Source organism: Morone saxatilis, unplaced genomic scaffold (assembly GCF_004916995.1).
Source record: "Morone saxatilis isolate NCDOM2014 unplaced genomic scaffold, NCSU_SB_2.0 Contig12, whole genome shotgun sequence".
In the NCBI taxonomy this organism is placed as follows: domain Eukaryota; kingdom Metazoa; phylum Chordata; class Actinopteri; family Moronidae; genus Morone; species Morone saxatilis.
The window spans coordinates 22,991,575-23,004,612 of NW_023339674.1; the positions used below are offsets into that span (position 1 = coordinate 22,991,575).

General features: G+C 37.4%; 1 protein-coding gene across 3 annotated transcripts in view; it reads right to left on the minus strand.

Moving 5' to 3' along the window:
• lpp (LIM domain containing preferred translocation partner in lipoma) overlaps positions 1–13,038 on the minus strand; it is a 135,469-nt gene that overhangs the window by 101,096 nt on the left and 21,335 nt on the right. The gene's annotated exons all lie outside the window — the stretch shown is intronic.

Genomic DNA, 13,038 nt, shown 5'->3' on the forward strand with positions numbered 1-13,038 from the left:
CCGGTAAACGTCCCATGCTGCGTTCATGCAGGCTCGGAAATGCTGAAGCCTACAGAACAAACATCGGTTATAAAAACCCGATACCGATAATTCCCGATATTACATTTTTTAGTGAATATCGACATCCATAGCCTTAACATAACAGTGTGAATCTGACTATACTGAAAACCTTTCAAAAACAGAAAGCACTGAAGATCTCCCAAAGCGTGGCAGACTCTTAGATTGGCCTACATCATCTTTTTTTGTCCAACCTTCTAATTGTGTAATGTTCTAGCATACTGCACTTCTGTGTACAGCGAAATAAATAATGTGTGCGTGTGATTTAACATCTAAACAGCCTGTGCTGAGCAGCTTCAGCGAGAACATTGGTCCTTGCCTCCAAAAATGCCAAACAGCTGTGTTGTGCCTCTGACAGCATAAAATTAAAATCAAACCGTTAATCCAGAAACTACAGAGGTGACAATGAAGGACCATTATTCAACGCTGGCCTATAGCTACACATGTCACTCTCGGATAGGTAGCTAATAAGTGCCTTTGGCTTTGGAACGGATTGGGGCAAAGTCAACAAAGTAAAGCTTATCTGGGAGGGAACAACAGTGAGTGAGAGGAGCTGCAGACTTGCCATGAACAGATCAAACATCACATCAAGCCATCATTAATTGGCCTCATCTGACAGGCATTATCCTAGGGCCTCTTATCACAGCAGAGGAAATGCTTATCATACAACAGGAAGCCTTTTTTGCTGTAGCTACCTGCTTGGACTAGAGGAAAAAAAACGAGCATGGTACCATCTTCAGCCTTGATGTGTTAATTGCTGCCTTTCATTTCGGAATGAGCACTTGATGTTAGAAGTGACTCTCAGCGGGGTCTGCTGGTAGACTGATACTAGAGGAGCTGCTCCCTCTATTATAAATATTTGCTCAGTATGGAAGCAGTTGCTCTACAGATGTATAACGAGGCAATGGTGAAAAGTGAGAAGACTTAGATTGTAGCAAACATACAATATAGCCGGGCGTTTCAAGGACAGCCTACGATGTAAGTCTAGGTGATAATTAAGTTGACTGGGGTTTCTCTGTAAAAAAAAAATACATTCATAGACTCTCTAAAAACTCTCTGAAATGTAATTTACGAAGACACGGACAGACTGGAATCCTCATCTCACGAGAAAAGTATAAACTGCAAGAGGACACATTTTACTGTTGGACAGTTAATTACGATCCTGAACTCACAAACAAGTCAAGCGACTGGCCGTACGTGAGGCCTGAAGTGATGAAATATGATAAAAAGGAGGCAACAGTGTAATTTGGGGGATCAAACTGTCAGCTGTGTGTATCTTTATAATGGTATGTGTGTGGTCAAGGAGTTGTAAATCAGTTTTGAATACATGTTTATTTAAAGCCAGTGGTGATTGGGATGGATATGGTTATCTCACTGCGTTTTAATCAAGTTTAAAATGCATCTATGCCAATCTTTATGGACACCACTAAAATATGATTGGTATTTTTAACTTAGAGCAAAAATCTTTTATTGTATCATTATTATTTAAGCAAAAAAAAGGCAATTAGGAGAACTCTTATATCCAAATTTTATTTGAGGCATCAAGTGATAATTTCTTTTTTTGGTCAGTTCTGCCTTTGTTATACTGCCAAGAGCTGACAGAGTTGTGTCAGCTCTCATTTAGGGATTAGTAGAGTACCAATGAATTGTACGTGTGCTTTGACACAGAACCTGTTGGTTAAGTCTAGTGTGAATGCTGTCAATCGAACTCTGGTGTGGACTTAACCCGGACCAAGACCACCTCAAAATAAGGATGTTTGTTTGAAGCATGAATATGCACGTTTAGATTGAATTAAAAAGCCAAACTATGGTAGAATCCATCTGTTGACAGTGATCTAATACAGAGTCCCTCCAGGATTTTGCTGGCTTTTTTGGGGTTGGTTTTTGGGGGCCTAAAATGCCTGATTTTAGGGCAGCTTTTTCAAAAACTTGCAATGCATGTTGCAATGTTTTATTTTTCATTGGTTTTATTGTTGTTGTTTTGCATTTTTTTCTGGAGAAATTGAAAATTCCATTAAATAGTTGGTGTTCCAGTGAGAATAAAATCCTCACACATCTTTAACACGAACAAGGAAGTGAGTTTTGGTGGCTCAACGTTTGAGCAGGAAACTACAAGGACTGGTCAAAAAATTGCCAGGTTATGCAGAATTTGTGGGAATGTTCTAAATTTGCGTTCATTGTCGCAGACACAACATTGCAGCTTCCAAAAGGAACTGAATACTACATTGATCTTCTAAGCATTGTGTGTACACAATGCATCTATATTCATAGTGTTGCACAAATAATTGAGATATTATTAAAATTACAATATGGCTAAGTGCTATATCCAAATCGCAAGAAGCTGCAATTTAATGATAAAGGTCAAATGAAGTACAATATAATGAAGTACTGTAGTTCTGCAGAGATTCTTGGCCAACCATCTTGTTCTCTAGACGTAAAAACACAATGTCACATCATCTTGATTTGAATGTTTATTTTTCAGTGAAAATTAAAATTGTGATTGTGAATCACATCGCAATCACAGTATCTCTCTAAAGTACTGTGTACAGTACTGCTTACAATTTAATGCAATCCAACGCATGCTGTCATAAATTCTACTGATAATTCAGGTTTTTTTTTACACTAATCAAGGTGTTAAGTCAATTGTGTATTTTGGCACTGAGGTCTTACTTAGCGTTCATGTTGCGGACTGCTTTACATTTACTTTACATTACACCTTTCAATATAATGTAGTCCAGTAGAACCACCTTTAACTATGACCTCAGTTACAAACATATAATGGAATTTACACATTTCCGACAATGTCAATAAAAACATTAAAGGCATCATGGAAGTAAACTTTAAGGCAGAACAGTTTTAATGAATTGCAATAGATTGTTAAGCATACCTAATAAAGTGGCCACTGAGTGTATTCATACAAGATTATTTTGTACAAGTGGTAATACATATGCACATTAGCTCTTGAACCCAGGGATTTTCCCTGATCAATCAGACAGTGAAAGGGGGTTAAAACAGACGTGTTAGTCTTCTGTGTGTTTTCCAAGTTCCTCATTTAAAAAGAAATTGTGAAACTCACTGTGACCATCGCACCATAATATAACAAAGGATACCCCTCTTTTGTGTGATTTCTTTCTATTTATGATATGGGAGGTCTCGACTGTTAATGGGTCCATATAGCATGATGATTCAGGACATCACCAAAACTGCCTGATAAAAAACAAAAAAAAAAAAACTTGGTTCACTTGGTTTCTTTGGGGTGGGCCCAGTGAATCACACTACAGGTGGGAAAGCATCCCGAAGACTAGACTTGAGGTTTGAAAGTACCGCTTATCGTGACATGGGCTAAAGTGCAACAACTGATGTGTTTAATATATTTTTAGAACAGGGAAAATGATCTAGACTAGCCATTTCTGCCTGATTCACCACTAGTATTGGTTTGTTACCATGTACAGAAATTCCATCACAGTAACATAATATAACTCTGAAGTCTCAACTTTGATGTCAATGCATAATCTCTCCAACATCCCAAACACTGCAAGATCTTAAAAAGTAAGACTGAATTAACACAAACCTCCCAAGAAGTATGTGTGGGAGACCCCTATGAAGTTGTCAGAGAAACCCTTTTTATAAATTGACACTGAGTGTAGCCTACTCAAGTTTTTTTTGTCAATTCTGCTTAGGCTATACTTCTGGTGACAGAGAGCTCCCATTTGTGTTTCTAACAAAAGCTAACAATAATAGCTAACTTTTTCATTTGTTTGTTGCACATTTTCTGATAAATATTCAGTGTTATAGAGGAATATTTGAAATGTTTTCAACAAGATCCTTGCAAAACTCCTGCTGACCAGATGCAACATTAAGCACAAAGTAACACCGCTCATAGCTGAATAACAACAGCAACTGAAACTGAACTGTGCACACACGAATGGAAAGCAAGACGTAAAAACAGAAAAGTCACAGAAGGTATAATCCCTATACTTGAAGAATGGTGGATTAGCGGATTTCTGGATTTCTCACAGTGACTGCCATATGCTGCTGTACTGTCGTACACCTTTCCAATCTCACTGAGTGGAGTTGCTTAAATCCCTCAGTAAATGAAACCTCATCGAAGGTCTTCAAAAAAGCTTCTTCAATTACAGACGTTTGGTAACAAACATCCAGTGAAACTCTGTTGCCTTTGGTACTCGGGTCAAAAACTTTTGTTGATTTACCGTTCTGTGACAGTAAACGCAGATATTTCCCACTTAAGCGAGTCTGAGATTTTCAAACCTTTTCATACCACAGGTATTGAGCTGTTATTTTAATGTTGAACACAGCTTATCTCTACTGCTACAATGAGCACTGCACATCTATCCCCTTATTCAAACTTCTATTGGGTTTTGGCTTGGGGACATAATCCCTTTCCCGGCTCACTGGCAAAGCCACATAGAATCAACTCATCAATAACACTTTGTTTACTGAATACAGATGACTTTGCTCAAGAATCCCCTTAGAACAGCACAGGATATAAAGACATGAATAAGTGTAAGCTCATGACAATTTCATCCAAGCTTTGATAAATACTTGAGCTACCATTTAAGCAATTGCAGCAGACAGAGATTTTGCATCGCAATTGTATCCAAATCATTTGGACTTGGCCCGATGAAAGAGCCTGGGCGCATTGGCCCTTTGTTTTGACTTACAGGTATTGCTTCAATTGTACACTCTTTTCTTAGGAGCAGAGAAAGGCTCAGGCAAGGGTTGGCAGCGACAGCGCCTTTTCCTTCCCCCTCTCTATATTCTGCAGCGCTGGACTGCAGGACCACAGATACATAACAATGAGGAGCTTTAGGTCCATAGCTTCATCATGTCACACTGAGCCAGGGTTTCCTCATATTCTCTTTAACACACACACAAAACCACTGGCTCAGCTCACTATAAGGTTCTCAGCCACTGTGGGAGACAGATATAATAAAGGAGCTTGAGATACGTTGATAATCTACATTTTAGGGCAAAATAAAACAATAGTGCCATTTTTTTAATTTCTCGTTAATCAGTGTGCCATATCAACATTAAGTTTAATTATGACAACACATCAAAAATGTAATTCTCGAGTGGATCTGTAATTCTATTCCATCCATATAGGCAACGTGGATAGCAACATTTGAAAGAAAACCTTTTTTACCCATAATCAGGACACTGTAATTATATACGAAAGCATTATAAAGAAGGCTGCCATCCTTATGAAAACATCCACATCGAAATCATGTATACAGCCATGAGGTGCTTTAATAAGACAGGGAGCGCAAATGCCAATGGCTGCAAAAGAGGTCATTCTGCATGCGGATAAGAGGGCACGTCAACATTTCCAGAAAAATCTCTTGCACGTTTATTGCTATTGTGCTATTGGTTAAACTACAAAAGCCGCCATTGGCAAGCGCGCCTAAGGTTGCTGACTAACGCATGTCACTATATTTAGTGTGTTCCATTACCCGTTTTGTTTCTTATCTTCGGCTGCTATCAGACATAAAAAAAACACTGGCTTAAAATTGAGCCAGTGTGGGATAACATTTGATTTTGCCCAGCACCAACGGATTGTTACACAATATTAACTCCACATCAATCAGAAACTGGACTGTGTAACAGAACTGATTTAATCAGCACTGCTAGCATTGTAGCAGAAAGTCATTTTTTTTACTAGCACTTAACTAGTGCTGGGCGATACAGCTGAAAAATGTACACAAAATGTTTCATTTCTGTCTATAGCAATCATTATTGAGAATTTCTCATAACCTGTCTTTAATAAAGACCACATGTGCTTTCATGGCAGATTTCATTTGATGCGTTTAAGTAAAACTATCGACATTCTATTGAAAATGATTGAAACAATTTCTTATTGCTAGTCATGAAGTGTCTATTGCAGATACACATTGCTACTGTTTTATTGCCAAGGCTTATTATTAACACTGTACATGATATTATAAAACTTATCAGATATTTGCTCAAATGCAGTGCAAAGTGATCACAAGCAGCAGATGTCCACCTACACAATGCAACACATTCCCACTGCCAGAAGTTAAAATACAAAACAATGGAGTACTTCCTTGTTGTGGAAACTCATAAGGTCAATAAGATTTGTTTCATTTGCACAGTAAACAGTGTGATTTGATTATTTAGATTCACCCCAGAGTACATCACAGAGATTTTCCTCCACAGCAGATGAGGACTTTAGCTCAGGGATTTCTTACAGATCGCTTAGACAAACATATTACAGCACAGATGTGTTTTTGTAATGTTCAACATTCTTGAACAGTCTTGATAGAACTGAAACATTTAGGAGATTGTGTAATTCTAAAAATTGGACACATTTGGACTTCCATAATTTATCCTTGGATCGCCTTATAAATCAGATCTTTGTCTAGCTCCTGAAGAAAAACAAAGTGCTGAAAATCCTGCTTGTCTAGAAGCATCTGTGCAGCATCCGCGGGGCTGGGTTAAATGCTTTGGGCCTTAGGCCTCGTGCCCAGTTGTTTTGGACTCTTATTTAATCTTTCACTACTCCACTGCTCACTCTGCAGCGCTATGACCCTCGGTGACACCCAAAGAAGATTAATTGAAAAGCAAAGTTAAACTAGTTGTTTTTGGAAGGATTTATTCTTAATTGACTGATGGCTGTTGCTGTTTATGTGTTTCTGCTGCTTAAAACCAAATCCAAACCCCTCACTGGTCTATCTAAAAATCCAGCCAGGGTATCTATGTCAGCACTCTTAATCACTCTGGGGTTGTCTTAATCTTTCCATCTTAAGCATGTCTTATTTACTTGTTTTCTGCTCCTCACTTTCCTTTCAGAAAGTGATTGCAGCTCAATTGTGCTCAAATTTCTCATGGAAAGCTCCACTAAATAGTCCTTCATCCTCTGTGTGTAAACACGCAGCTTGATAGCAAGCATCAAACATATCTGCAGAGCTGTGAACAAAGGGTACAACTACTCTATCATATGCCAGTTCAATACACCATTATTTTCCACTGCATTGTTAAGGCGCGTGGGCCCTCCCAGGCAACAGGGCAGCATTGATTCAATGAAATAGATTCCTGCTCACTGTGTTTGCATCCTAAATATGCACTCTGCTAGTAAAGTTAACCAAATGATTTGCTTTGAAAATCAACTGCCATTCACTGAGGTGTAAAAAATTAAGACTGCACAACTTTCATGTGAAAGACAGTTTAATCAGCTAAACACAACATAAGAATTAAACTGTATTGGTTTTATTTAGCTTTTCATCTTTTCTAAAACTGCATGGAGTCACAATCAGGAGGAGAATTCATAAAAAAGCTCAGAAATTCTAAAAAAACACAAAACACAAAAACGTTGATATTAAACCTAAAGTCTACATCGCTTTCAAGCTGGCAGTTTCGCCCTTCAAAACAGAAGCAAATGCAAGATACTAGCAGAAGTAGTGTGTTCAGCCATATTTTGGGGTCTGTAATATACTGACAATACACATGGGAAAGTGAAGAGGTGGTTTATGTTAAAAGAGTTGTCTGAGAAGTTTCTGTGGATTTCTGAGAACTAATACATTACATCCACTGTGTTACCATAAGTGACAAGAATGCAGTTTAACCACAGACCAGGGCTGTAGCCAGGATTTCATAACTACTGATGACGGACTTGAAACCACAAAAACTATTTCAATTACTTGGATTTTGCATACATTATCCATTTTCCATTTATCAAACTGTTCTGTTACACTGTTTCACCTTAATTTCATAATCAGAAGGTCTAAGTGTTGTTCAAAGTATCCACACTACCAGGAATACAATTCTGGGGGCAGATTCTGACGATTTTAGAATAAGTATTATTTTGTGGGCCTGCTAATCAAATCAAAATGTAATGAGTGTACTGGATCAGCTTTTAACATTAATCACTAATGTGTTTTAATTGAAAGAGAGAAAGAAACATGCAAGTCATTCAAGTATAAAGAAGTTGTTTTGTGTCTAATAAGGTGAGTCTGGCACATAGAGCAGTTCACTTTTTGATGGCATAAACCCACACAGCCTGTGACAGAGTACCTTGGTGCACCTGCTTGTGATAGCATCTTTAGGATAGACATCACAAGAAAATTATTTATTTCAGATGCTATGTAATCTAGCTCTGACCATTTGGCCATGTCCACCTCAACCGTCATAACTCACTGATTCTTATCTACTGCACACAGACTGGGAAGAACCTTAATAGTAATGTGTATTTTCTGGGGAAAATAAAGGAAGGGTAAAGAAATAAACAAAGTTAAAAAAAGAAGGGGGAAATATTACTCCTGTTGCATGACTGCACTGCCAGCCTCTTTCATCCAGATCTTCCAAATTTGATGTTAATTAGTTGCACAATCCCATGATAAATGGTGCCACAACAGAGCTATCCAGGGGCTTTGTTAAGCAGTGTTTATAAATGTAAAACTCTTCAGGCACCATGTAAGCCAATGGTATAATATTCATGAGTAGCATTATTGTTGTTTGGTATGTAATTTGTGGACCATCCAATCAGGGCACACTTGGGCTATCACTGTGATTGCATCATGTTTTGTTTAAATGTGCTGACACCTAACAAGAAGACCTACTTACTGACAATTGGAGCTGTCAGTTGCAGCGAATATTGAATATGATTAGGAATCACAAAAACTAAGCATTAAAACTGAAATGTATAACTTGTGCACAATTTGTGTATAATCATTAGTTGGAAATGGAACCGGCCATATGGTGCTTCAATGATTGGAGGTTTGCTTGTGCGTTGTTCTACACAGCAGAAAATACATACGTTCTACTTAAGAACTTTGTAAGCCAATATACTACAGTTTCATAGTCACGACACAGCAGGGCTTGTGAAAGACAACACTGGACAGCCAGAAAAAAGTTCTGACATTTAGTAACATTTGTACATTTTAATATGGACCCAAGATGCTTTTGATAGTTAAAGCTTAACTATCATAAATATATTTTATTGAATTGATGTGAGCAAAATAGAGACTATTTCCGATGGTATTTTGCATTGTAAGTGAAAAACAAACAAACACTGATTTGAATAAGAAGCTGCATGGATTTTTCTTTACATCCTGGAAGACATTTTAAACACCAAATGCAACAATACTGTTGAGATTATCAGATTGGAAAAGCTCTGAAGGAAATACGGGGAAACACTGTGAATGGCTTACATTTATCTATAATATGTTTACCTTACTTGCAGTAGGATAGTACTGTATGAGGTGGGAATAAATCTGGGATATTAAATGAGAGACAAGACTACACAATTTCCTAAAATAAAAAAAAATAAAAAAAGAGGCTATAATATAATTTCCCTGAGAGTCCAGAAACCACTGAAGGATTTGTCCATTTACATAAGGCCCTTGTATTCCAAAATGAGTCAAGGAAAACCATTTAACTGTAGCTCTAGTCAAGCCCAACAAAGAGTTAAGCATTTTAAATTCTACACTGAAGCTAAACTGTTCTTGAAATTCAGCTGGCAGCCAGCCTTGCTAGTCATCCGTCGATTTGATGTGTGCTTCAAGAACCTGGCCCAAACAGACAAACTGTGAGCCAGGAATCCAAACAAACAGTCTGAGAAACCAAGAACCATCCTTGGCAAGTTAAGTTTGTACCATCACTGTGGCCCAAGCATGTAAGGCAGTCTCCATCAGTCCACGTTTGTGCTACTGTGATGCTGCAACTGAGAAATGAAACCAAACATCTGTGTGTAGGGTGTTGTGCTACTGTTTGACCTTAAAACGTGATTGATTCACTGTGTCATTACTGTATGTAACACACTGCATTCAAATTACAGCTTAAAGCTGGGAAACTATCAGGTCTTTCTGTGGGTGCTCCACAAAAAATGTGCCTGTGTGCATGTGTGCATGTTGCTCAGTCAGAGGGTGTATATACTTGATGAGTTACTTTATATACGTATCTGCAAAGCTGTGGTGTATACTGATAGTGGGGTGTGTTGCTAAAATGCATTTAGTTGGGTTGAACCTTCACTACATAACTGCTCACACTTCTCTTTGCTTATGTTAAGCTCAAATGTCTCCAAGCAACTGAAAGGACAAAAGTCCGGCACTGTGGTGTTGTTGATAATTTAGTTTTCATCATAAGTGATGACAGAAAGGTTAAAATCAATACAAATATTGCTCTTTCTGTGAAATGACTCACCTTACTGTCTTTATTACAAAGACAAACAGCTCTGTTCTGTAAGTGATTTGTGAGAATAAATCTGGGAATCTTTTATGACTGTAGATTGAGATGTTAGCGTATACATTACAATAAATCTACATTTTAATAAACCGACAGCAGGTAGACTCATTCTTCTACTCCTGACCATCTGCACTCTCTACAATATAAACAATATTACTGTACTACAGGAGTAAAATAAGCAAACAAGATTGCTCAGCTCTTTGAGTTTGTAAAAAAACAAGTGATATTACCATCACTGATGACCCTGACACATATGCTATCTGAAAATGCAAGCCAATAGTTTCCATGGCAATTTTCTACAATTCAATAGGGAAAAATTAAACACTGCCATTGACTTTTCTGAAGGATACATCAACCTACATGTTCCAATCCAAATTAAACCAAAAATTAAATCACTCACTAATTTCTCAATTGTAGGATATACACAGCAATACACATTTTAAGGTGAAGGTTATGTACCTATGAGAAGCTGTTCAGGTTAACATAACCCAGTGTAACATGGTGCCTGAGGCTGGATTGTCTACGTTTGTCTACGCTGAAACTGCATTCAACAAAACTGCCAAACTTAACTTATTATTATACTAATTTCATTTTTAATTAAACCAAAGAAGTTATAATATAATTATATTATTACATAATACTAATATAATTCAAATGAATAATTAATTAAAAATACAGTGATGGAGAAAGTATAGCCCAGTCATCAGTGTTTAACTGTGTCACTGACAAATAATGATGTATTTTACCTAAAGGTCAACCGCAGACGACCTTGATCTCTTTGTATCTAGAAAACCAAACTAATTTACTGTCATTCACATTTAATAGCTACCCTCTTGAATGTTTAAAATGTGCTTTTCATTATCCCAATGATTTCATATTTATTTTTAAGTTACAGTTATAATGACAAACTACTTGTCATGTCTGACAATTAAAGCCAAAGGTATAAGGTATCATCTAAATTGATCCAGCCGACAGCTCTCAATCTGCACTTTAGTAGCTGCTGAGCTAACATTATGTTAGCTAACATTATACTTTCACAGACTGGCAGAACAAGCTGCTGCTCAGCCACTCCGAATGCTCCAGAGTCTGATTAAGTTGATTCAAATATGTTTGTTGATGTGCTTAAAAGTATAACTGAGAGATTCAGACTGTTATTTACAATTGACTTGCATTAGCTCTGGGTCAGTACTTGACTGCTGTCTAGCTAGAACACATGTGGTTGGAAAATTACAAGTGCAGGAAGTTGATGGTAGAGTCAACCTCCTGAGATATAGAGTCTGCACACATATGAATATGACTACATGGTAGTTTCACATATCTACTAAAAAAGGATCACGAAATAAACCCATGCTCTAATAAACAAAGGACCTGTCAGATCACACATCAGAGAAACACGCTCACACTGTGCGAGTGTGCATGTCTTTTATGTTGGTTGGTGATGTTGGTGATGCTGGTGGAGAGGGTATTGTCTAATAATACATTACAAGACCACAGTTTTGCCATTTTTTTCAACAAAAAAAAATATATAAAAGGAAGCAGCTCTTTTGTCTGGCCTGTATCTCAGAGGGTGCAAGTTAGCTTATTATTACTGGAAAAATAAAAGTGTGTTAATGAAAGCAATAGCAGGGAAGGAAGCTTCTTGAACCACCTGTTTAACATTTCCATATTCAGTGAAGAAGAGCTCAGGTTCCCATATGAGCACCTTGCCATCTGTTTCAAAAATATATATTTTGGTATTCAACCACTGTGCATGCTTTGCTAAACACAGACACCTCAGAGCCTGCTAATTTCAATGTCTGCAATTACAGTTTGTGCAATATACTGTATATTTGCTGTATATTTATTTTTTCCTCTGTTAAATAGAAACAAACCTGCTTTAAAGTGAGAATACAAACAAACAACTGAGTGGCATACATTTAAGTGACAGTTCTAAAAAACAACAATCAAGACTACACTTCTCTATTAGAATTCATAACACACTAGCATGACTACAACACTGATGGAAATTGTATCTTAAATCAATTATAGCAAGGACCATTAGTGTTATCAGGACATGCAAACATAATTTTGATGTGTCTGTTAAGGGAGTTCTCAGCAGCTTATCAGAAATAAAACCAACAAAGAGTCACCTAATCAGGAGATAAAGACAAAGAATCACTGTAGGCTTAACTCATGCACCAAATGCACAGTGAATATGCAGCAATAAGGTCTACCAGCACCATTTCATCATTAGTAGCTATTTTTGTTCTCATAAATCCTTTCTCTTTATTTTCAAACCTACAAATTTCTCACCCGTGTTTCAGTTGCCACTGACAACATGCTACCTAAACGCAATGCAGATAAATTGTTTACTGTTGTCATACTGACATATAATACAAATAGTGGCACGCTAGTCAGTTAGGTCACTAGTGTTAATTACTGTAAAAGTCAAGTTCAATTTATACTTCTTAATGATTCCACATTTTTCAGCCCAGATCATTATTACTGATTGTGTGAAGCTTAGTAAATGTTTGCAATTGTTGTACAGCGGTTTCTTTTGTTGTGTATGGGATTGAGTATCTGTGGACCCCAGCAGATCTTGTGACCTGTTGTTTATTTTATTTTGGCCTCGTCACCAAAGTCACCACAAAGGGCCCATCTAGTCGTGAAGTGGTGCTATGACAATCATGAGTTTAAACCTACACTGAGTAATAAAATCAATGCCTACGCTGGAGGCAACTTCAGCGGGACTGTGGGAACACTTTGATGGAGCTGCAGAAATAT